Genomic DNA, 27,963 nt, shown 5'->3' with positions numbered 1-27,963 from the left:
TTTGATAATGTGCTACCTTGGTGTAATATAACTTTTTTCAAACTACTCCTAAGGATTAAGTCTTACTAAATAAAGTTTTCAGAAAATCTATTAAGTACTTATTATCAGAGTCCTTGTGATTAAAAGAATACCAAGACGTTATGATTTATGGTTTCCTGTATGTGATAGCAACTTGAAATTGAGATGACAGCCTTAGTATTACATGCATTTTGGCCAGAACATATTATAAAAGATACACTCTCTGCTTCCCTGTGACTAAAATATTTTTTCAAGATTTCCTACACCAAATAATCTCCAATCGCATACACATTTAAGAAGGGAGTGAATCAAATACCTTAAAATCATCAAAACACAGGTGAATTTAATTTTCCATTATCCCCATTAACTGGAATCTGGCTTTTGCCCTAAGACTTGCTCTCACAAAGACATATCCTATTTCTATTAGCAGGGCCTCATTGGTTTTTATTAGAGTACCTCATCAACACAGGGAGAAAGAAAGCAATGTGGTATGTGTAATTCAAAAGAATTTCTCCAAGACTTCTTTGGGGTAATATCAGAAAGTTCCCTTGATATCTACCTTAAAAGAAAATTGGATCTTAAATTTAACTCCACAGAAACACATCTTTTGAAGTATCACAAATAAAGCAGGTTTCCTGCCTGGGGACACTTGCCTATTGCTCTAGCAATTGCACTTACTATACTATGGAAAATGGAACATTTCTACATTTATTTGTCTCAAAAATTGCCCTAAGAAGGATGCCCACTGTCTCAACTATTATTTCATGTTGAATTGGGAGTATTGGACAGTGCATTCAGACAAAACAAAAGAAGTAGAGGCACAAGAATTAGGAAAAATAAAGAAATAAAACTATCCTTATTTGCAATTTATGAGATAGTATTCTTGGAAAACCTGAGAGAATCAAAAATAAAATTAACACATACATAAATTCTGTGAAGTAACAGAATGCAATTTTAACATATAAAAATCAATAACCATTTAGAAGACATAATGGAAGAAAAACTCCATTTATAACAACAAAAAATATAAAATACTTAGGTATAAACTTAAAAAGAAATGTGCAAAATCTATATGAGGAAAACTTTAAAATATACCTGAAATGCACAAAAGCAGATTTTAATAAATGGAAAGACATTCTTCATTCTTGAATAGAATGAATCAACATAAAAGAGTTAATTCTTCCTACGTTATTATGTAAATTAAATGTGATCCAATAAAAATCCAACAAATTTTATTGCTAGAGCTAGAGAATTTTTTTAAAAGATTTTATTTATCTATTTGTGAGAGAGAGAGAGAGAGAGAGAGCGCATAAGCAGGGGGAGTGGCAGGCAGAGGGAGAAGCAAGCTCCCTGTTGAGCAAGGAGCCCCACGCAGGACTTGATCCCAGGACCCTAGGATCATGACCGGAGCTGAAGGCAGATGCTTAACCGACTGAGCCACCCAGGTGTCCTTAGAGAATTTGATTCTAAAGTTCACACTTTGGAATTCAACATATGGGGACTTCCTGGGAAGATGGTGGAGTTGGAGGACTTAAACTCATCTTGTCCCACTGAGACAACTAGATAACACATCAGTGTAAGTAACTAAGAAAACTACCTGAAGACTGGCAGAACAAACTCCACAACTAAATTCAGAGAAGAGGCCACATTGAAGAGGGTAGGAAGGGTGGAGATGCAGTGGGTAGCTAATCCCTGTGGGTCTAGCCATTGGAGGGAAGGAGCTGGGGGCACAGAGAAGAGCAAGAAATAGGCTATCACACTTGGGAACCTGCACAGGGAAGATGAATCCTCATAGCATTTGGCTTTGAAAATTAGAGGGGATGAATTTCATGAGTTCTTACAACCAGTGGGACTTAAAGCCTGGAACTTTAAAAATCAGCAGTGTGGCTCTGGAAGAACCCAGAGGGCAATAGGAAGCTGAGTTCCTGCCCTTAAAAAGATAGCATGACAAACAGCCCAAAGAGATATAGTGTAGAAGCAGTAGTTTGAAAAATGCCTAGACCATATGAGAGGGAGAGTTGTTTACTAAACTCAGAGCCCCTGAGGGACAGAGGAGCTTGCAGGTGCCATTTCCTCCTGTGCCCCTCAGCAAAAACACCTGGTCACTGCAGGAACCAGTCCAACACCAGATTTCACTATCTAACTGGCTTACACCATGCTCTGCTCCCTGCAATTTGGTGGATCTGTCCCTTCCAGCCAGGCCCGCCTCAGTCCTGGCACTGCAGGTTCACACCCCTGCCCCAGACCAGTGCAACCTCCCAACACTACATCATCTGACTGTGAGCTTTGCAGGGCCCTGGTCTTGGCAGCTATGGCTGGTCAACTCCTGGAGAGGACAGCGCACTTTGTTAAAACTGCATCCTCTGCCCTCAGAGTGGCCCTATTCTGCCATGGTATCAGCAGCAGCTGCATATCCCCTGTGGAAGAGGACCAGCACCATCTTGTTAAAGGTGTGTGCCCCACCCACTACTTCAGGAGCAAGAGACATAGGAAATGAGGAGACAGAGGAATATGTCCCAAATGAGAGAATAGGACAAAATCACAACAAGAGAGCTAAGTGAAACAGAGATAAGTAATATGTCTGATAGAGAATTTAAAGTAATGGTCATAAAGATACTCACTGGGCTTGAGAAAAGAATGGAGGACATCAATGAGACTTTAACACAGAGATAAACAAGAACCAATCAGAAATGAAGAACACAACTGAAATAGAAAATACACTAGATGGGATAAATGGCAATATAGAAGCAGAAGAATGAATCAGTGACCTAGAGGAGAGAGTAATGGAAAGTAATTAAGCTGAAGAGATGAGAGAGAAAAAATTATGCAAAATGAGAATAGCCTTTGAGGACTCAGCCACTCCATCAAGTGTAATAGCATTCACATTATAGGGATCCCAGAGGAAGAAAAGAGAGAAAAGGGGGCAGAAAATTTATTTTAAGAAACAACAGCTGAAAACTTCTCAAATCTGGGGAAGGAAAGAGAAATTCAGATCCAGGAGGCACAGATATCCCCCAACAAAATCACCTAAGGAGGTCCAAACCAAGACATGTAGGAATTAAAATGACAAAAAGGAGTGATAAAGAATTTTAAAAGCAGCAGGAGAAAAGAAAAGTTACCTACAAGGGAAACCTCATAAGGCTATTGGTGGATTTTTCAACAGAAACTTATCAGAAGGGAGTGGCACGATATATTCAAAGTGCTGAAAGGAAAAATTCTGCAGCCAAGAATACTCTATCCATCAAAGCTATCATTCAGAATACAAGGAGAGATAGAGCTTCCTAGATGAACAAGTTAAAGGAGTTCATGACCATTAAACCAGCCCTAAAAGAGATGTTAAAGGGAACTCTGTGAGTGGAAAAGAAAGACCAAAGCAATAACAATATGTGTATCTGTAAAATTCAGTCAAGGGACTCACAAAATAAAAGGATGCAAATTATGACACAATATACCTAAAATGTGGGGAGGAGAGGAGTAAAGAATGGGTTAAAACTTAAGCAACCATCAACTTAAGATAGACTGCTATATTCAGAAGATGTTGCGTACAAACATAATTGTAACCACAAATCAAAACTAGTAATAGATATGCAAAGAATAAAGAGAAATCAAAGTATATCACTAAAGAAAGCCAACTTATGGAGAGAGAAGAGAGCACGGGAAGAAAGGAACAGAGAAGATCCACAAAAACAAACACAAAGCAACAAAATGGCAATAAATACATACTTATCAATAATTACTTTGAATGTAAATGGATTAAATACTCCAATCGAAAGAATAGGGTGACAGAATAGATTAGAAAATAAAAAAGGCCCATCGTATGCTTTCTATAAGAGACTCACTTCAGACCTAATGATACATGTAGATTGAAAATGAGGGGACGGAGAAACACTTATCATGCAAATGGATGTCAAAAGAAAGCCAGGGTAGCAATATTTATATCATAAAAGAATTGACTTTAAAACAAAGTCTATAACAAGAAACAAAGAAGGACATTATATTATCACTAAGGGAACAATTGACCAAGAAGACATAAACTGTAAATATTTATATGCCTAACATGGGAGCACCCAAATACATAAAAGAGTTAATAATAAAAATAAATAATTGGTAATAACATTATAATAGTAGGGGAAATTAACACCCCACTATATCAATGGACAAGTGATCTAAGCAGAAAATCAAGGAAACAGTGGCTTTGAATGACACACTGGACCAGATGGATGTGACAGATACATCCAGAACATTTCATCCTAAAGCAGCAGAATACACATGCTTTTCAAGTACACACAAAACATTCTCCAGAATATTAGGTCATAAAACAAGTCTCAACAAATTAAAAAAGATGAAAGTTTTGCCATGTATTTTTTCCAACCATAATGCAATGAAACAAGAAATAAACCACAAGAAAAAATCTGGAAGGAGCACAGGTACATGGAGGTTAAATAACATGCTAGTAAACAGTGAATCAGTCAACTAAAAATCAAAGAGGAAATTAAAAAAATACATGGAGACAAATGAAAATGAAAACACAATGGTCCAAAATCTTTGGGATGCAGCAAAAGTGGTTCTAAGACAGAAGTTTATAGCAGTACAGGCCTACCTCAAGAAGCAGAAAAATCTCAAACAACTGAACCTTACACCTAAAGGAGCTAGGAAAAAAAGAACAAAACCCAAAACCAGTAGAAGGAAGGAAATAAAGATTAGAGCAGAAATAAACAATAACTAAAACAACAACAATAACAACAGAACAGATCAATGGAACCAGGAGCTGGTTCTTTAAAAACATCAACAAAATTGATAAACTTTTAGCCAGATGCATCAAAAATTTAAAAAAAAGAGAGAGGATTCAAATAAACAAAATCAGAAATGAAAGAGGAGAAATAGTAACTGACACCACAGAAATACAAAGGATTATAAGAGGATATTATGAAAAATGATATCCCAAAAAATTGGATGAATTGGCCCAAGACTGATGAATGCATAAAGGAGATGTGGTATATATATGCATACAATGGAATATTAGTCATAAAAATGAATGAAATCTAGCCATTTGCAACAACAGGGATGGAGCTAGAGAGTATTATGCTAAGTAAAATAAGTCAGTCAGAGAAAGACAAATATGATATGATTTCACTCATATGTATAATTTAAGAAAAAAAACAAATGACCAAAGGAGAAAAAAAGAGAGAGAGGCAAACCAGGAAACAGACCCTTCACTATAGAGAACAAACTAATGGTTATGAGAGGGGAGGTGGGGGGTAGGTTAAATAGGTGATGAGGATTAAGGAGTACAGTTGCTATAATGAGCACAGGGTGTTGTATGGAAGTGTTGAATCATTATATTGTACACCTGAAATTAATATTACACACTAGAAGTCCTAGTCTCAGCAATCAGACAACAAAAAGAAATAAAAGGCATTTAAGTTGGCAAAGAAGTCAAACTCTCACTCTGCAGATGACATGATCCTTTATGTGGAAAACCCAAAGGACTTCACCCCAGAATTGCTAGAACTCATACAGGAATTCAGCAATGTGGCAGGATATAAAATCAATACACAGAAATCAGTTGCATTTCTATGTACTAACAATGAGACAGAAGAAAGAGTAATTAAGGAATTGATCCCATTTATAATTGCACCCCAAACCATAAGATACCTAGGAATAAACCTAACAAAGAGGTAAAGGATCTGTACTCTAAAAACTACAGAACACTTATGAAAGAAATTGAGGAAGACACAAAGAGATGGGAAAACATTCAGTGTTCATGGATTGGAAGAATAAATAGTGTTAAAATGTTTATGCTACCCAAAACAATCTACATATTCAGTGCAATCCCAATCAAAATACTACTGACATTTTTCAAAGAGCTAGAACAAATAATCATGAAATTTGTATGGAACCAGAAAAGACCCCAAATAGCCAGAGGAATGTTTAAAAAGAAAACCAAAGCTGGTGGCATCACAATGCCAGACTTCAGGCTATATCACAAAACTCTAATCATCAAGACAGTATGGTACTGGCACAAAAACAGAAACACAGATCAATGGAACAGAATAGAGAACCCAGAAATGGACCCTCAACTATATGGTCAACCAATCTTTGACAAAGCAGGAAAGAATATCCAATGGAAAAAAGACAGTCTCTTCAACAAATGGTGCTGGGAAAATTGGACAGCCACATATAGAAGAATGAAACTGGACCATTTTCTTACACCATACACAAAAATAAATTCAAAATGGATGAAAGACCTAAATGTGAGATAGGAATCTATCAAAATCCTTGAGGAGAACACAGGCAGCAACCTCTTCGACCTCGGCTGCAGCAACTTCTTGCTAGACATGTCTCCAAAGGCAAGGGAAACAAAATAAAAAATGAACTATTGGGACTTCATCAAGATAGAAAGCTTCTGCATAACAAAGGAAACAGTCAACAAAACTAAAAGGCAACCTATGGAAAGGGAGAAGATATTTGCAAATGACATATCAGATAAAGGGCTAGTATCCAAGATCTATAAAGAACTTAATCAAAGTCAATACCCAAAAAACAAATAATCCAATCAAGAAATGGGCAGAAGAAATGAACAGACATTTCTGCAAAGAAGACATCCAAATGGCCAACAGACACATGAAAAAATGCTCCACATCACTTGGCATCAGGGAAATACAAAACAAAACCACAATGAGATACCACCTTACACCAGTCAGAATGGCTAAAGTTAACAAGACAGGGAACAACAAATGTTGGCGAGGATGTGGAGAAAGGGGAACCCTCTTACACTGTTGGTGGGAATGCAAGCTGGTACAGCCACTCTGGACAATGGTATGGAGGTTCATCAAGAAGTTAAAAATAGAGCTACCCTCTGACCCAGCAATTGCAGTACTAGGCATTTACCCTAAAAACACAAATGTAGTAATCTGAAGGGGCACCTTCACCTCAATGTTCATAGCAGCAATGTCCACAATAGCCAAACTGTGGAAAGAGCCAAGATGTCCTTTGATAGATGAATGGATGAAGAAGATGTGATACACACACACACACACACACACACACACACACACACACACACACACAATGGAATATTACGCAGCCATCAGAAAGGATGAATACTTACCATTTACATCAACATGGATGGAACTGGTGGGTATTATGCTGAGCGAAATAAGTCAATCAGAGAAAGACAATTATCATATAGTTTCACTCATATGTGGAATATAAGAAACAGCACAGAGGATCATAGGGTAAGGGAGGAAAAACTGAATGGAAAGTCATCAGAGAGGGAGAAAAACCATGAGAGACTCTTAACTATAAGAAACAAACTGTAGGTTGCTGGAGGGGAGGTTGGTGGGGGGATGGGGTAATTAGGTGATGGGCACTAATGAGGGCATGTGATATGATGAGCACTGGGTATTATACACAACTGATAAATTATTGAACACTACATCTGAAACTAAGTATATACTATATGTTGGCTAATTGAATTTAAATTAAAAAAATATTACACACTGTATGTTAACTGAAATTTAAATATAAACTGGAAAGAAAAGGAACTTATACAACTTAACACCAACACCCCCCAAATAATCCAATTAAAAATGGGCAGAGAGGGGTGCCTGGGTGGCTCATTCGTTAAGCGTCTGCCTTCAGCTTGGGTCATGATCTCAGGGTTCTGGGATCAGGCTCCGCAGCGGGCTCCCTGCTCAGCGGGGAGTCTGCTTCTCCCTCTCCTTCTGCCTCTGCTTGTGTTCCCTCTCTTGCTGTGTGTCTCTCTGTCAAATAAATAAATAAAATATTTTTTTAAAAATGGGCAGAGGACATGAACAGACATTTCTCCAAAGAAGACATCCAGATAGCCAACAGACACATGAAAACATGCTCAACATCACTCACCATCAGAGAAATGCTAATCAAAAACACAATGAGGTACCACCTCACACCTGTCAGAATAGCTATTATCAAAACCCCAAGAAACAAGTGTTGGCAAGGATGGGAAGAAATAGGAACACTTGTGCACTGTTGGTGGGAATGCAAACTGGCGCAGACACTGTGAAAGACAGTATGGACGTTCCTCAAAAATTAAAATAGAACTACCCTATGATCCAACAATCATACTATTGGGTATTTACCCAAAGAATATGAAAACACTAATTCAAAGGGATACATGCATTTCTATGTTTATTGCAGCATTATTTACAATAGCCAAATTATGGAAGCAAGCTAAGTGTCCAATTGATAGATGAATGTATAAAGAACATGTGGTTTATATATATACAATGAAATATTATTCAGGCAAAAAAAAGAGAATGAAAGCTTGTCATTTGTAACAACATAGATGGAGCTAGAGAGTATAATGCTAAGCAAAATAAGCCAGTCAGAAAAAGACAAATACCACATGATTTCACTCATATGTGGAACTTAAGAAACAAAACAAATGAACAAAGGAAAAAAATAGAGACAAACTGAAAAACAGATCTTAACTAAAAAGAATAGAGGGCAGGTGGGTGGAGGATGAGTGGATAGGTGAGGGGGGATAAAAAGTACACTTATCTTGATGAGCACTAAGTAATATATGGAGTTTTTGAATCACTAAATTTTATACCTGAAATGAATATAACACTAACTATATTGGAATAATAATAAAAAGGGGAAAAAAAGAAAAACAATTCAACATATGATGAAGGTAGCATTTCAAATCACTAGGGAAAAATGTAGGCTTTTTAATGAATGATGTATGAACAACTGGGAGGCCACCCATACTTCATATCATATATCAGAATAAACTCCAAATAGGGCAGAGATCTATTGTAAACTGTGAAACCACACAAGGACTAGAAGAGAACAGGTGAAGGTTTTAAATAACCTCTGGGTGAGTTATGACTCAAATCCAGATACAATAAAAGATTGATACATTCAAATACATTAAAAATACTTTTAAATTAACAAAACCACCATAAACAAAAGCAAATGACAAATGACAGATGAGGAGGAAATATTTGCCACCTTATCGTAAAGGGCTAACATCTTGAATATATAAACATTTCTTAAAAAAACCTACAACCTAATACAAAATAAGCAAAAATACAAACAATCAGGTCATGGAAAAAAGATATACAGAAGGCCCTCAAATATATAAAAAGTTTCATAACTTCTCTCATAAGAAAAATGCAAACTGAAACTACATTGAGATACTATTTCTTATGTATTAGAAAAACAAGAATTCAATATCTCAGTAACATATTTTGTATACAATACTACAAGAAACAGGTCCCCAGATATTGCTAATGAGAATTCAAAATGATAGAACCTTTTTGAAAGGAATTTGGCATTATCTAGCAAATGATTTACTATTGACACAGCAGCAATTCCCACATATAGGAATTTAACCTGAAGATACACTTTCACAAATGTGAGGAAAAAAATATGCACAATGTTATTCATTGAAGTATTATTTTCTAATTAGCAAACTACTGAAAACATCCCAAATGTCCAGCCACAGAAAACTTGTGGAATAAATTATGGTGCATTCACACATGGAGTACTATTTATTGTAAAAACAAAAAACAAAAAACAAAAAAACAAAAGGTTGAGGAAGAATTCTATGAATTGGTATGAAATGATTTTCAGGCACATTGTAATTTGGAAAAAAAACCTCAAACCCAGGTATATGTAGTATACTATTTTTTTTGTGTAAGAAAGAGAAATGAGGCTATACACATACACTTTTTATATGAATATAGATAAGTGTGTGTGTGTTGCAAAACATAAATACAGGAAGGATAAGCCAAAAATGAATAAAAATTTTTACCCATACAAGGTATGGGGGAATGCAGTGGAGGGACAGTACTGGGTGTGAGACTCCTCGGAACATATTGTTTTAACTTTTGAACAACATAAATGCTTTACATATTCAGAAATAAAATAAAATTAAAAAGAATTTTAAAAAGATAACTCTACAAATGGATACAAATAGAAACAAATGAACCTAACTATATATCAAATTGATGATTAATTGTATGGAAAAAAGAAATTCATTCAAGTAAATTTTAGACACAGTACCCTATGTATCATAAATGGGCTTTTCTCTAAGTACAAGAAAAACTGCAAAGAAATCCTGAAGTCTATTGTTTTGTTGTTAATGGTATTGATGTAGTAATACTAGACATAATTTTTGTATATTGTAGAAAAGGGAAAATTGATGAATATATTGATGTTCTTGGGAATAGATATTTTCACTGTGAAAAAGAGATACTAACTTGGAGGGGGTTTAAGTGTCTGGATTTGGATTGTAGATTTCAGTATGAACTCCTGACTTAAATATGTACATATATTTCTTAGTTTTGTCCACTGAATGGGTTTAAAGAATGACATCCACTAGCCATCAACACACTCAACATCCTGATCTCGGTTTCTAAATACATTCCCCACTAGAAGAAATCAAGGGAGCTTCTTGCAGAAATGCCTGGTTCTGAGAAGGGATCAAGAAAGTGCAAGATAAGCCTGGGACATTTCACCAGAGGTATAACTTGTTAAAAGGACCCAAAGGCTGTCTTCATAGAATCCCACTTGTCATGTCTGGGACAATTAGAGCATCAAAAAGAATAGTGTAGGTAATGGATTACAACATAGCTAACAAAGAAGAAAACATGAACCCATAGTAATACCCCTAACAAGGCAGAAGAGTATGAAAGGCACTTCTTTACAAAAAAATGCCAGCTAATGAGTGTAGAATAATAATAGAATTAGAAATTTTTCCATTTTGGGGGGTGTCTGGGTGGCTCAGTTGTTAAACATCCAATTCTTGGTTTTGGCTCAGGTCATGATCTCAGGGTGGTGAGATCCAGCCCGGCAACCAGGCTCCATGCTCAGCGGGAGTCTGCTTGTCCCTCTCCCTCTGCTCCTCCCCTCACTCGAGCTTTTTCTCTCTCTCTAAAATAAATAAATATTTTAACAAAAGAAAATTTTCCATTTTCAAACACCAATATAGTAATTCATTCAGGTAAAAATCATGAATGGATGGTGAAACCACTGAGTGAAGATTTGTTGGGCATAGAATACTCACACAGACCTTCCAAATTATTATTCCACAGACTACATATTAATTTCAAAGTGTAAAAGATTTCTTTACATCGTGGCAATATGGGGAACACCACCATAACCAAATGACCAGTGTTAGTATTACCAACAATGGGACAAACTGATATTTTGTATTTCTTGACATGAAGCAGTGGGAGATATATCGATGTAGTATTCTTGCCAAAAATGTCCAACATGAATTAAACCATTAAAAAAAACTCAATCAAGTTGAAGTTTGGGACACTATAGAATACAGCTGGCCTCAGGTTTTTGTTTGTTTTTTTAGAGAGGGGGGAGGGAGAGAGTGCAAGCAGGAGCAGGGGAGGGGCAAAGGGAGAGAAAGAATCTCAAGCAGGCTCCACACCCAGCACAGGGCCCAATGTGGGGCTAAATCTCACAAGCCTGAGATCATGATCTGGGCTGAAATCAAGAGGGGGGCACTTAAACAACTGAGCCACCCAGGTGCCCAGCCCCTGAGTAATTTTTTTTAAGTCAATGTCATGAGAGGCAATAAATAAATAAATAAATATGTAAATAAATAAATGGTGAGGCAGAATATCCTAGTTTAAAGGAGGCTGACAGAAATGGAAACTAATGCAAAAATTGATTCTTGATTAGATTTTAGAAATAAAATAGGCATAAGAGACATTTGAGAATAACAGGAAATTTGAATATAGATTTCAATTTTGATAGTATTACTGTTCCATGTAAATTTCCTTGTGAGTGATAATCTTATGATATTGTGGTTCAGAAGATACTGTGTGAGGAAGGAAAGTACTGCTTTTAAGTGATAGATGCTAAAGCACTCAGTGCTGAAGTGTCATGCTGTCTGCAACTTATTCTCAAGTGGTTCCAGATGTGGCTGCAGGAGAAGAAATACAGAAAAAAAGGTAGTGGTAAACATGGCAAAATGTTAACTATTGGTGGAGGTAAAGAATATATGGATATTTATTATACTATGCTCTTAACATTTTTTTGTTTGACTTTTTTAAATAAAAATTGAAGAAGAACAAAACAGGCTGCAAAAATGATTTTTTTTTGAGTGTGTTTCTATTCTGTTGAGCATCCTAAGACAATTTTACATCATTTACATTCAAGTAGTATACATTCAAGTATAGCAACATTTCCCTAGAGAATGCAATCAGATTGGCCACATTCCAAATTACAGGAGTGGAATTTACATTTTCATTTTTCTGCTTCTGTTTCTCAGGGCTTCACCTCTCCCTTTATCCACAGCAACACCTGCTTCAATCTTAAATGCCCAGTTCTAGCTACAGAGGAAAACTGTGTGATAGAATTTCCCCAAAGTCACAGAATCTTCATTTCTTGTCATACCTCCTAAAAGGTTTTACATTTTTAAGGAGACTATGGAAAAGTTAATAAATGGTTCTTAGATTGAAAAATATTTTTGAGCAGGGCTAGCTCTTCTCAGTGTGCCTTAAAACAAAATAGCCATATTTGAAGACTTACAAAGCAACCGTTCACTTAAGTATTCTTGTATCTGACTCACATTATTTCTTACCCATTAGGTGCAATTAAAGGTAACTAGATTAGTAGTTTGCACTTCAGAAAATCATGAGCTACTCCATGGCAATTTATAGTCTCTAGACAGCTTGTTTCCCTAACTATTTTTTTTAGGGTTTTTCTTTAAATGCACATAACTTCCCCAAATGGCAAAATATATGACTTGGGGTATCAAAACCATGTAACCAATGACCAGGGCCAAATTCCTGTGTAGGGGAGAAGTGCACCATCATTTTGTAATTAGTGCCCACTAGTCTGGCCAGTAAGGTGAAGTTTACTTCGAATTTTTTCTTTTACCAATTTTCTGATATCAATTCTGATCACCTTCCTGGTGAGAAATTAGACATTCAAAGCATTATTATTGTAGGGCAATGATTTTTATTTTGTTAAAGCTCTGAGCTTTCATTTTTGTAAATAATATATAGTCCTAAAGCATAGTGGGAAATGGGAAGTCTCTTATTCTCCCTTTTATCTTTTTGTTCATAATGGTGCTCAAATCATAATGTCTGTAACTCAAATCAGAATGTCCATCAAGGCTGGTGGAGCTATGTGGTCATCAAACAGACATATATTTTTTAGGGCCTGAAGTTGATATGATTTTTGTGACCCATTTTAAGAAAAATCATAAAAAGTTATTAATAAAGAGTCAAGTACAAATGTGAATATTTATTTAGAATGAGAAAGAAGTGATGTCTAATAAAACAGAAAAATCCTAAAAAATAACATATCTTTTTTTTATTAATCAACTGCCTAATACATATTTTTATTTTGACTATAATCTCATCACCTTTTCCATGAAATGTCAATTTTGTAATAACTTTTTATAAAGAAAATGAGACGGTAATTCAGTCTTTCATCAAGCACTGCTGATTGAAATTTATAGAATTTTTCAGAAATTTTCTCCTTCCATAATTTGTTATTGGTACTGTCATGAAATTTTAGGACTGTTGTCAAATTTGGAAAAATCTCTACCAAGTTTCTTTCATATATGAATTATAAGATTTCAGATAAGATTTGAATATTAAGTATACTTTCGATAGGAGGCAACTGACTACTGGAAAAATTTTCCACAGATTAACTCATGCTTCCATAGAGTTCAAACTTCATTTCTCCTTCAGTACCCTAATAGTTCTAGGACTAGGAATTGTGGGCACCTTTGTGTAACATGCTGAGTTGAGTGGTGGCAGGAAATGGTAGGGGTTTTTCTGGAAACAAATTCTATGCAGAGTAGCTAGCAGTAATTTGACGATTCACGGAACTGACTGTGAATCACTTACGTATATTCCCCTGAACCCAACACTTCACAGCTGCTATGGGGCCTCCTGCCAGGAGGGGCAGTATGATGGAGAAGACGTTGCAGTAGAAAATGATAAAAGTTTTTGTGGAAAGAGCCAAGATGTCCACAGACAGATGAATGGATAAAGAAGATGTGGTATATATATACAATGGAATATTATGCAGCCATCAAAAGGAATGAAATCTTGCCATTTGCAATGACGTGGATAGAACTGGAGGGTATTATGCTGAGCGAGATAAGTCAATCAGAGAAAGACATGTATCATATGACCTCACTGATATGAAGAATTCTTAATCTCAGGAAACAAACTGAGGGTTGCTAAAGTGGTGGGGGTTGGAAGGATGGGGTGCCTGGGGTGATAGACATTGGGGAGGGCATGTGCTGTGGTGAGTGCTGTGAATTGTGTAAGACTGTTGAATCACAGACCTGTACCTCTGAAACAAATAATACATTATATGTTAAAAAAAAAAAAAAAGAAGAAGATAGCAGGAGGGGAAGAATAAAGGGGTGAAATCGGAGGGGAAGACGAACCATGAGAGACTATGGACTCTGAGAAACAAACTGAGGGTTCTAGAGAGGAGGGCGGTGGGGGGATGGGTTAGCCTGGTGATGGGTATTAAGGAGGGCATGTTCTGCATGGAGCACTGGGTGTTATACGCAAACAATCGTGGAACACTACATCAAAAACTAATGATGTACTGTATGGTCATTAACATAACATAATAAAAAAAATGAAAAAAAATGATAATAGTTTTAACTGCGATAAAAATATCTTACTTTTGCAAATTTTTCTAAAGCATATAACCATGCGAACATATTACTAGGGATTGACCTTCATTAGTTTCATAGTAAACCCATTTCTGGCCTTTACTACAATATAAACCTGTCCTTTTCCATGTCCTTAGTAAAACTGTTGAAAAGCTAGGGATCTCAGATCATGCTCTATGGTCCTCTCCATTCATCCCATGCCATGCACATCTAAGTAAGAGCAAAAAGAAAATCTATTTTTACTCTTTAGTTAGTGAATTTTTATATTTAAATTTGCCCACATGCAGAGGTAGGGATGAATGAAATTAGCAAGCTTTTTTGGGTACATAGTGGTTATATGGCTTAACAGAATGTTGTTCAGAAACTTTTAATTGAACTTAGGTGCCTCATAATTGCACAGAAAAATATTTCAAAGGACATTTTCAAAAGTAATAAAGGTTTAGCATTTAACAGAAAACTTATTAGGCGGAAGGGACTAATTATGATCTTAAAGGGAAATGGGAGAGATTAAATATAATGTCCACAAAGGCAAAAGTATATTAGCAGAACACTACAAAATCCAATAGAAATACTTGTTAAAAAAATAAGGGTAAATACTATTCTGTGCATTTTCCCTTCTCCTAGGGAATTAGTTATTTATGTGGAGTAGAAAATCTGATGGGATACTTCCTTTATGAAGGAAGTAGCAGGTGACTGTCTTTTGGAGTGTGGAGAAAAAAAAAGTAGAATCATTTGGATGTAATTAAAAAAAAATAATCAAATGACAAAAATACAAGTGGAAAATAATTCTCCCTCCTCTTGGAAATTTTTCTATGCAGGTATTTTTCTATGCAGTATTGGAATTAGAGGAGACAATAAACTATGTATCTAAGAAATTATAATTGCCAACCAAAAAGAAAAATTACGTGGTAATTTAGACAATGAAAAGACTCTTATCTTTCAAAATATATTCAATATAGTTTTCCTCTTTTCTTATGGTTTTAAAAATGATTTACACACAAGTCTTCCAAAGTACAATACACACAATATTGCAATATTCTCATATTATAGCCCAAAGAAACTAACAAAGATCATTTTTTTTACCTGAGATTAGTAGAGTCTGATAAAAAAAAAAGTTCATTTTGATTTTTTTAATGCACAGGGTGTTTGTGTGTGTGTGTGTGTGTGTGTGTGTGTGTGTGTGTGAGCTTTCATACAATAGGGCTGAGAATCTGAAAACTTATGTTTTATTTCTACTTCTCTCACAAGCTAGTTCTTTTATTTTAGAAAATTACTTAAACGGCGTCTCAGGTTTTTTAATCTGTGTAATGAGGCTTAGAGTATATAATATCTAAGAGTTCTTTTAAGTTCCAACCTTCTATGAGTCCATGTATGTCTGATGAAATATTTGTATTCTTTTACTCAGGGAATGGATCAAACACAATTTAGGCTACTGAAAAAATGAAAATAATTAAAATCAATTAACATTAATGATATAATAACTAAAGTAACTAGTTTGTGAGTACTAATGGCCCCAAGATTATTTTAGACTTTTGCCTAAGGCTGTCATAGCCTATTCGCTGACAAATCCCAGATTTATATAACCAGTGTAGACCTATTTGCACTCCAATCTGTGTAAGCAACTGACTACAAGATTATTACTTGTATGTTTCTCAAATGTTCAAATTTAGGACATATAAAGTCAAACTCTAGACCCTGCCTCTACCCCTCTTAACTTGGAAATAACACGTTCCATTCTACTTCTGTCAATGGCCTCCATGATTCCAGTAGCTTGAATAAGAAACTTCAGCATCCGCCCTGACTCCTCTTCTGCATATCACGCACATTCAAGGCTAGGAGTCCTGTTTTTCTTCCCTCCAAATTATGCCATGAATCAGGTCGCTTCTCTTCATTTCCAGTGTGAGCATCCTAGCCCATAACCATATTTTCTCACTTGGGCTTTTGTAATCATTTAGTGGCCTCCTTGCTTCCACTTTTATCTCCTTATAACCAATTACTCTCCCAGCATTCAGAGTATGCAATAATGATGTTATTATTGTAAAAGTTATATAAAGACATGAATTATTCAAGGAATATCACAATTTGGAAATATTGGAAGAATATTATTATAAACATCTCTTTATACATTAGACAGGTGAACAGAAATTATTTTATAAAAAGAGATACTATTTAATATGATATCTTTCTACTTTTAGATTTTTAAAATTCTAAATTGATTAGTCATGATTTTTTGGATTATCTATGTTAAACACGGTGTATTGACATCCTGCCATGTTAAATGAGGATTTAGTTCACTTGTTCTTCCCTAAACTCCCCTCTCTCCCTCCTGCCACAGTAATTATTCACTACTCTTAGGTCTTCTTTTGACCACATTTGTACCCCCCAAAATATACATTTTCCCTTTATTTCTCTGTCCAGTAGTAAGAATCTATCTTGACTCCTTACCTTGTAAAGTGAGGCCTTCAATTCCTCACCCTTGCATTGTTTTTATTTTCATATTAACAAGACTGAAAAAATTGCCTTCTGTGCTATAACCACAGTTAAGTTTTGCATGCTTTGCCTTTGTTTAGTTTTTAAAAGTTGGAAAATCAGTAAGCGTTGCTTTACATTACTATAACTATACAAATGTGGTTTGTTGCTGAGCCAAGCAGTGATTACAGGGTAGCATATACTTTTCATGTATAGTGTAATGTGTCTCTTCATCAAATTTCTAATTGCCTTTTTTTTTCTTTAGTCAATCTTTAGGTTTGTTCTTCATTTCAAGGATACTATCAAGTCTATGGAGTATACCCCACTGCACACACTTTTTATTTTTTTACTGCATCCTTCTTTCTGGACCTCACTTCAAGAATGATTTTGCCACACATTAGTCATGTTAGGTCTTCCCATCATTATTGTCCCAGGTTAGATTGTTTCCTACATCCTATGCTTTTCTAGTTCTTAGTTTCTTGTTTTTTCTGACCCATCTTAAGGAATCCTGTAAAGAAGGATGCATGGGAGAGAAATTTTCTGTGTCCTTAGATATTTTAAAACCTTTTATTCCATCATCATACTTGATTAATATTTTGCCTAGGTCAAGGTTTTTATCAGTTGTCATCAGAATTTTGAAGGCAATGCTGCTTGCATGCTAACACTCAGTACTGTTACCTCTCCTCTCTGAAATTTCTAGGATCTACTCTCTGACCTTGGTATTCTTAAATCTATCAATATTATGTTTAGGAATGGATGTTTATTGCACTCATGCTAGACATTTCCTGGGTTCTCTCACTTGAACACCTATATCTCTCCTAAGCTGTGGTATGTTCCTGTCTATTATTTCTTTGATATTTTTTTCTTCTCCCTACTTTCTTTGTTTTCAATACTAATACTAATTTTCTAAGTGTTCCTTCCTGCTATTTTACTGTTTCTTTTTCATAGATCCTATTCTTGCTGTATGCATGTAACCTCTAACATATCTTTAGTATAATAATTAAGATATTTAAAAGTGCTTTTCCATTCCTTAATTTTATCTTTCTTTCTCTGGGGTATTTTACCATGTTTATCTTGGTCTTTAAATATTTTCCCTGGAATGTCAGATAATTCATAGTTGTTCACTGCTTTAGAATAATGGAAAAGAGAACTGGAAATAACGTGCAAGTGGCTTCCTTAAAGGTGAGAGGGTAGTGATCTGGCCCTTAAGCTGAAGAATCCCTAAAATGAGAACATAGGCTTTATTCTAAGTGTCAACATCTCTACTTTGGGTTTCCCAAACTATTAAATTGACTATACTTACTAATACTGTATTGTATAATTCAAAGTTGCTAAGGGAGAAAATCTTAAAAGTGTTCGCTACAAGACAAATAATAAAAAATTTATAACTATATATGATAAAGGATGTTAATGAGATTTATTGTGATCATCCACAATGTATAAAAATATTGAATCATTATGTTGTACACCTGAAACTAATATGTTATATGCCAAGTATACCTCAAAAGAAAAAGAGTAGAGGAGGGAGCTAAGATGGCAGAATAGTAGGGGGGACCCAATGCTTGCCTCATCCCCCAAACATAGCTAGATAAATATCAAATTATTCTGAACACCCCAGAAATTTATGTAAAGACTGAGAGACCAAACTGCACAACTAGAGGGAGAGAAGAGGCCACATTGTGGAAGGTAGGAGGTGCAGAGATGTGATTTGAGGGGGAAAAGTATTGTGGGTTCTGTGGAGGGGAGGGAGCCCTGATCATAGACAGAGGTGAGAGAGAAAGAGAGAGGGAGTGAATGGGAGCACAGTGTACAGGGAGTTGCACAAGAAAACCACTTCCTCCAAACCACTGACTGAGAAAATGAGAGGAGCTGATTATAATGAGTTTTTACAACTAGTGAAGTTCAAATATTGAAGTTTTAAAAGTCCACACTGTGGCTGGTGTGGAGCCTGGTGGGCACAGCAGTGCTCCTGTGGAGGAGAGCAGAGGCCCAGGAGCAGATGGAGCTATCTGAGGATCTCCTGGGAGGCACTAAGAGAGAACTTTCCCCCTTCTTGGAGCACATCTGGGAGAGGTGGCACTGCCTCTCAGGGGACAAAAGAGCTGGTAGGTGCCATCGCACTGCCCAGTTCCTTAGGATAGGGGCAGAGACACCTGCCGAGGGCAGCTACACCGGATGCCTGCTTTTTGTTGTGCTTTACTCTAAACTCCAACCTACTACACATTGGTGTAACTGCCCTTCTGGGACAAACCAGCACCAGCCACAGTGCAGCAAGATCCTCCCCCAGAAGACCAACACAAATACCAGGGCACACACCAAGTCTACTGACCATAGAGTGCTGCAAAGCTTCAGCTCTATTGGAAATAACATCAGGCTTCTTTTAACAAGCAGATCAGAGCACACCTACTTAAAACCACACGCTGGACAAGGTCCAAACACTCCCTACTGCAGGCAAGGAGAAACTCTACAGAGGACTGACTTGAGGGAAAGAGCAGCCAAAACACAGCAGCAGAGTGACCTAGACAAAATGCCAATACAGAGGAATTTACCCCAAAAGAAAGAACAAGAAAGAACAAGAAAATGTCATGGCCAGGGATCAAATTGAAACAGATGCAGAACAGAACAGATGCAATTCTGAACCAGAATTTAAAACCACAATCATAAAAATACTAGCTGGGCTTGAGAAAAGCATAGAAGACACTAGGGAGTCCCTTACAACAGAGATAAAAGACCTAAAAACTAGTCAGGCTGAAATAAAAAATGTTACAATTGACATGCAAAACTGACCAGATATAATGACCACAGGATGGATGAATCAGGAATTAATCAGTGATACAGAAGATAAAATTTTGGAAAATAATGAAATTGAAAAGAAGAGGGAGAGAAAAATATTGGATCACAACTTTGTGGTAGACTTAGGGAACTCAGTGACTCCATAAAGCATAACAATATTTCTATTATAGGAGTCCCAGAAGAAGAAGAGAAGGAAAAGGGGGCAGAAGGTTTATTTGAGCAAATTATAGCTTAAAATTTTCCTAATCTGGGAAAGGAAACAGACATTTAAATCCAAGAAGTACTGAGAACACCCATCAAAATCAACAAAAGCAGGCAAACACCAAGACATATTGTGGTAAATTTTGCAAAATACAGAGATAAGGAAAAAATCCTAAAAGCAGCAAGGGAAAAGAAATCCCTTACTTACTAGGGAAGACAAATAAGGTTAGCAGCATACCTATCCACAGAAACTTTACAGGCCAGAAGTGAGTGGCAGGATATATTCAACGTGCTGAATGGGAAAAATCTGCAGCCAAGAATATCTTATCCAGCAAGGCTGTCATTCAGAATAGGAGAGAGAAACAGTTTCCCAGAAAAACAAAAGTGAAAGGAGTTCGTGACCACTAAACCAGTCCCATAAGGAATATGAAAGGGGACTCTTTGAGTGGGAAAAAAAGACCAAAAGCAACAAGACTAGAAAGGAACAGAGAAAATCTCCAGAAAGAACAACTTTACAGGTAACAAAATGGCACTAAATTCATATCTATCAATAATCACTCTGAATGGAAATGGACTAAATGCTCCAATCAAAAGCCATAGGATATCAGAATGGATAAAAAACAAGACCCATCAATATGCTGCCTACAAGAGACTCATTTTAGACCTAAAGACACATGCAGATTGAAAGTGAAAGGATGGAGAACCATTTATCATGCTAATGGATGTCAAGAGAAAGTCAGCATAGCCATACTTATATCAAACACACTAGATTTTAAACCAAAGACTGTAACAAGAGATGAAGAAGGGCATTATATCATAATTAAGGGGTCTATCCATCAACAAGATCTAACAATTGTAAATATTTATGCCCCCAACTTGGGAACACCCAAATATATAAATCAATTAATAATAAACATAAAGAAACTCATGGGTAGAATACCATAATAGTAGGAGACTTTAACACCCCACTTACAGCAATGGACAGATCATCAGATCAGAAAATCAACAAGGAAACAATGGCTTTGAACGACACACTGGACCAGATGGACTTAACAGATATATTCAGAACATTTCATCCTAAAGCAGCAGAATACACATTCTTTTCGAGTGCACATGGAACATTCTCCAGAATAGATCACATACTGGGTCACAAATCAGGCCTCAACAAATACATAAAGTTGAGGTCATACCTTGCCTATTTTCAGACCACAACATTATGAAACTTGAAGTCAACCACAAGAAAAATTTGGAAAAAAAACCACAAATACATGGAGGTTCAAGAACATCATACTAAAGAATGAATGGGTTAACTAGGAAATTAAAGAAGAAATAAAAAAGTACATGGAAACAAATGAAAATGAAAACATGACAATCCAAAACCTTTGGAATGCAGCAAAGCCTCTCATAGGAGGGAAGTACATAGCAATAAAGGCCTATCTCAAGAAGCAAGAAAAATCTCAAATACACAATCTAACCTAAAGGAGCTAGAAAAAGAACAGCAAATGAAACTAAAGTCACCAGACGAAGAGAAATAATAAAGATTAGAGCAGAAATAAATGATACAGAAATAACAGCAACAACAACAACAAACCTCAGTAGAACAGATCAGTGAAAATAGGAGCCGGTTCTTTGAAAGAATTAATAAAACTGATAAACCCCTAGCCAGATTTATCAAAAAGAAAAGAGAAAGGACCAAAATAAATAAAATCATGAACGTAGGGCACCTGGGTGGCTCAGTCAGTTAAGTGTCTGACTCTTAATTTTGGCTCAGGTCATGATCTCAGGGTCATGAGATTGAGCCCCATGGTAGGCTCTGTGCTGGGTGTGGAACCTGCTTAAGATTTCCTCCCTCTGCCTCTGCCCCTCCCCTCTTGTGCTTTCTCTCTCTCTAAAAAAATTAAAAAATAAATAATAAATAGATAGATAGATAGAATCATGAATGAGAGAGGAGAGATTACAACCAACAGCACAGAAATACAAACAATTATGAGAGAATATTATGAAAATTTATATGCCAACAAATTGGGCAATCTGGAAGAAACAGATAAATTCCTAGAAACATATTAACTACCAAAACTGAAATAGGAAGAAACAGAAAATTTGAACAGACCCATACCCAGAAAAGAAATTGCATCAGTAATCAAAAACTCCCAACAAACAAAAGTATCAGGCTAGATGGCTTCCCAGGGGAATCCTACCAGACATTTAAAGAAGAGTTAACACCTATTCTTCTCAAACTGTTCCAAAAGACAGAAATGGAAGGAAAATTCCAAACTCATTCTATAAAACCAGCATTACCTTGATTACAAAACCAGACAAAGACCCCATTAAAAAGGAGAATTATAGGTCAATATCCCAGATGAACATGGATGCAAAAATTCTCAACAAGATACTAGCAAACTGAATCCAACAGTACATTAAAAGAATTATTCACCACGATCAAGTGGGATTTATTCCTGGGCTGCAAGGATGGTTCAATAATCACAAATCAATCAACATGATACACTGTGTTAATAAAAGAAAGGATAAGAATCATATGATCCTCTCAATGCAGAAAAAGCATTGGACAAAATACAGCATTCTTCTTGATAAAAACCCTCAACAAAGTAGGGATAGAGGGAACATACCTCAACATCATAAAGGCCATATATGAAAGATCCACAGCTAACATAATCTTCAATGGGAAACTGAGAGCTTTTCCTCTGTGGTCAGAAACAAGACAGGGATGTCCACTCTCACCATTACTATTTAACATAGCACTGGTAGTACTAGCCTCAGCAATCAGACAACAAAGGAAATAAAAGGCATCCAAATTGGCAAAGAAGAAGTCAAACTTTCACTATTTGCAGATGACATAATACTCTACCAAAAATTGCTAGAACTGATACATGAATTCAGTAGAGTTGCAGGATACAGAATCAACATACAGAAATCTGTTGCATGTCTATACACCAATAATGACACAGCAGAGAGAGAAATCAAGGAATCAATCCCGTTTGTACTTGCACCAAAAACAACAAATACCTAGGAATAAACCTAACTAAAGAGATAAAAGATCTGTAGTCTAAAAACTCTAAAATGCTGATGAAAGAAATTGAAGATGACATAAAGAAATGGAAAGATATTCCATGCTCAATTGAAAGACCCAATATTGTTAAAATGTATATACTACCCAAAGCAATCTAGACATTTAATGCAATACCTATCAAAATGCCACCAGCATTTTGCACAGAGCTAGAATAAACAATCCTAAATGTGTATGAAACCACAAATGACCCTGAATAGCCAAAGCAATCTTGAAAAAGAAAAGCAAAGCTGGAGGCATCACAATTCTGGATTTCAAGCTGTATTAAAAAGCTGTAGCCATCAAGACAGTATGGTACTGACAAAAAAACAGACATAGATCAATGCAACAGAATAGAAAATCCATAAATGGACCCATAATTATATGATCAACTAATCTTTGACAAAGTAGGAAAGAATATCCAATAGAAAAATCCAATTTGTCTTTTCAACAAATGGTGTTGGGAAAACTGGACAGCAACATGCAGAAGAATGAAACTGGACCACTTTCTTACACTATACACAAAAATAAATTCAAAATGGATGAAAGACCTAAATGTGAGACAGGAAACCATCAAAAATCCTGGAGGAGAATGTAGGCAGCAACCTCTTTGATGTCGACCATAGCAACCTTTTTCTAGGCATGTCTCCTGAGGCAAGGGGAAAAAAAGCAAAAACGAACTATTGGACTTCATCAAGATAAAAAGCTCCTACACAGCAAAGGAAATAATCAACAAAACTAAAAGGCAACTTTGGAATGAGAGAAGATATTTGCAAATGACATATCAGGTAAAGTGTTAGTATCCAAAATATATAAAGTACTTGAAAACTCAACACCCAAAAAACAAATAATCCAATTAAAAATGGGCAGAAGATGTGAACAGACATTTCTGCAAAGAAGACATTGCAGATGGCTAACAGACACATGAAAATATGTTTATCATCACTTATTATCAGGGATATACAAATCAAAACTACCATGAAATATCACCTCACACCTGTCATAATGGCTAAAATTAACAACACAGGAAACAACAGATATTGGCAAGGATGTGGAGAAAGGGGAACACTCTTACACTGTTGGTGGGAATGCAAACTGGTGCAGCCACTCTGGAGAAGGCTATGGAAGTTCCTCAAAAAGTTAAAAATAGACCTACCCTAGGACCTAGCAATTGTACTACTAGGTATTTACACAAAGGATACATACAAAATGCTGATTTCAAGGGACACATTCGCCCTGATGTTCATAGCAGCATTATCAATAATAGCCAAATTATGGAAGAGCCCAAATGTCCACTGACTGATGAATGGATAAAGAAGATGTGGTAAATATACATACAATGGAATATTATTCAGCCATCAAAAAGAATGAAATCTTGCCATTTGCAACAACATGGATGGAGCTAGAGTGTATTATGCTAAGTGAAATGAGTCAGTCAGAGAAAGGCAAATACCGTATGATTTCATTCATATGTGGAATTTAAGAAACAAAACAGATGAACATAGGGAGGAGGAAAGAGAGATGAAGGCAAACCATAAGAGACTCTTAACTATAGAGAATAAACTGAGGGTTGCTGGAGGGGAGGTGGGTGCCGGGATGGTTTAAATGGATGATGGGTATTAAGGAGGGCACTTGTGATGATCACTGGGTATTATATGTAAGTGAAGAATCACAAAATTCTACTCCTGAAACTATTACACTCTGTTAACTAATTAGAATTTAAATACAAACTTGAAACATTAAAAAGAAATGGAATAATATCTGACTCATGAATAAAACTGCTAAAAATTAAGGAAAAATAAAAAGAGATACAGTATAGACCCTGAAACCATATCAATAAACTTTTTGCACTCTTAAAAATAAAGTATAATTTATTTCTAAAAATATCTGAAGTTATCTAGTATTTTTATACTCTCAAACCAAGAATCTAAATATACATCAATTATAAGTTGAATATCCATTTCCCTGCACTTGTTTTTTGTTGCCAGGTTATCAGTGTATAATATTCTAAACTTAAAGTCCCCCTTGTTACGCTGAATATATTTCTCTATTGTTTAATGTCATCTATTGTTGCTGTGAGAAATCTGCTTGGTCTAACGTTTAATTACTATTTCTATTGGTAATCTGTCTTCTCTCCTGGTGCTGGTATGAGTGTCTCTTAATTCTTGATTTTTTTCTAGTTTAACTATGATGGGTCTAGGTGTGAATATGTTTTCATAGATCCTGCTTGGTTCTTATAGTTCACTTTCTATTTGAGCATGCATGTCTCTATTCAATTTTCAAAAATTCACAATACTTTTCAAATATTACTTTTTTGTGATTCTATTGTTTCCTTTTGGAAGTCTTATTTGTCTTTTAGTCTATCCTATAGATTTCTTAACACTTGGGTGACCATATAATTTATTGTCTAAATTAGGACATATTTGAGAGTTAAAAGGACTGTCACTAACAATTACATCAGGACAATGGATATAAATTGGAACTCTACCAAGCATACTGGGGTATACGATCTATTTACCATTTTTACAGATTTTATTCCCTATGTTGTGATCTGGGTGAATCCTCAGTAATATTTTCTAATTTATTATTTTCTCTTTTATTGTGTCTGTTCCAAAGTTTACCAAGTCTTTTGAATTTTTATTTCAGTCCATAGATTTTTCATTTCCAATATGTCTAGTCTTTCTGCTTTTAATTTATTTGACTTCTTTCATTTCTGTTTCTCATTGTTTTTATATAAATTTTTAATATAATTTGTATAATTTTCATTTTAATCCTTAGGCATTCAAAGCATATTTATACTAAAGTTTTGGCTAGATAGTTTCATAAATTTTACCTGGAATGAAATTTTGTTGCAGTTATTGATTTTTGTCTGGGTCACATTCACAGCATTAGAATTCTCCATGTGTTTTGAAATTTTGTTTTGCAGCTTCAGTTTGAATGAGGCTTCTTCTTCTTTCTCTTCACACTTTGTCTAGTGGTTTTGCAGCTTTATTTTCTCAACTTCCTGAACCCCAGCTCTAACCCAGGTACTGTACAGAATCGCAGAACACCTGGCCATGGTCTCAGTAGGGTTAGGACATCAGGTTCTAGGCTAGGGGCAGTTGGCACAGTTCCTCAGGTGCATTGAGTGTTGGGTCCTCTTGCTTCTGAAGCAGTCTACCAAGTCATTCCCGCAGGTAGTGTGTGGCTGCACATTTCCAACCTCCTTTTCCCAGAAGGAGCCTCACCTTGCACCTGTTTTCAAACCTGGCTCCAGTCTTCTCCTTTCTATAGAACACCTTCAGTGTTCCTTCCCCGAATTGCCAGCTGCCACTGCCTGTTCCAGGACTAGAGCCCAGCATGCCTGTGACCTCGGTTCTACCCAACTTTGGGTTTCTCTTCTATTTTGGGTACACAGCAATGCTTAACAGGTTTTGAACCCAGACATGGGTTTTAAGGTTTTTGCTTTTATATCTTTATATACTTTTGCTATGTGTTAGATCGAGAAGGTACATTAAAGCAGGAACTAACTGTTCTATTTTGACCAGAATACATACAATTTTAAAATAAAGAAGTACACTGTATTTTTTTTAAACTAAAATGGGTGATTATGAAGTATCCAGATTTACCAAGTTTGGAGGACATTTAGAGGTATATATTTTTTGTACAAGTCTCTGAAACATTTTTGTAAATATGCAATAGTGGTAGTACTAATGGAATGAACAGAACCCTTTGTCTACAGGATGGTTTAAAATAACTTTTGCCAAACTCAGTTATTTCTTTCCTAAATTACATCATATGGAAATCTTTTCTATTAGCTGAAACATTTTCTGGTGCTATATGACATTGTAACTTGGCTATTTTGAAATGAGACATATTTTACTCAGTTAAAAAAGACAAATATTAAATTTTCCATGTAAAATAGTTATGAAATCTGCAGAAAAAAGAAGAAAAGGAAGAAGGAAGAAAAAGCACATTCACTCCAGTATTTTGAATAGTACCTGGCCCTTAGTAAATATTTGTGGAAAAAATGAAAGGATAAGTATCTGAGTCTCACGCCATTGCTGGTTAGCACTGCAGAGTCAAGGGAGTAGGGTAGGGAATATGTTGTGGATAGGACAGGGTAAGTGCAGCATGAGGGCTCACAGATATAAGGTAATGGATCAGGTGAGAGTGAGAGGCAAAGCAAAGCATAGAGTTAGAGTAATTGTCAGAGTGTTTGTTGTTCTATACCTGGTTGTAAAAAAACAGTGATTTTTTTTTTTATTTTGACATTTTTATGTGGTTGTGAGTTCTCTGAGTCACATCAAAACCATTATGCCAACTCAGCCATGTCTAAATGTCCTGCTTCCCATTTTGAGCCTATTTTACTGAGCTCTACTCGTCACTCAGAGGTGAGGAGACAGGCCACAGGGTGAGGTTATATATAGATATCCTCCAGACTGTGGAGGGAACACATTTGGAGAAAAGAAGTACATGAGTCATCCCCCTGCTGCAGTCCCTGCATCGTGGAACCTAAAGAGAAGGTCCATTCAAGGCTATATTGGAATGAACAGCAGTTTCCAGCAACATGACTTTACCAATCTTTATGTCACCCAAGCCCTTAGAGGAGAAACAAGAGAATAGGTTGGATCTTAAGGAATCAGCCAGACAGAATGACTCTGAGTCACTGTGGCCTCCGCCTCAACTCTGTGAATATCCTAGCCCCTGTGTGTAACAGCAGCGGGCCTTCAGTTTCTAAATTGCTATGTGGGAAGCAAGTAAGGACCTCTCTTTGGGT

General features: G+C 36.1%; 1 pseudogene; it reads left to right on the top strand.

Moving 5' to 3' along the window:
* Positions 1 to 2,173: 2,173 nt before the first annotated feature.
* The window catches only part of LOC118519654 (coiled-coil domain-containing protein 112 pseudogene), a 36,920-nt pseudogene continuing 11,130 nt past the window's right edge, over positions 2,174 to 27,963 (top strand).

This window comes from Halichoerus grypus, chromosome 9 (genome assembly GCF_964656455.1).
Source record: "Halichoerus grypus chromosome 9, mHalGry1.hap1.1, whole genome shotgun sequence".
Classification (NCBI taxonomy): Eukaryota; Metazoa; Chordata; class Mammalia; order Carnivora; family Phocidae; genus Halichoerus; species Halichoerus grypus.
This window is presented reverse-complemented; position numbering and strand designations above follow the sequence as displayed.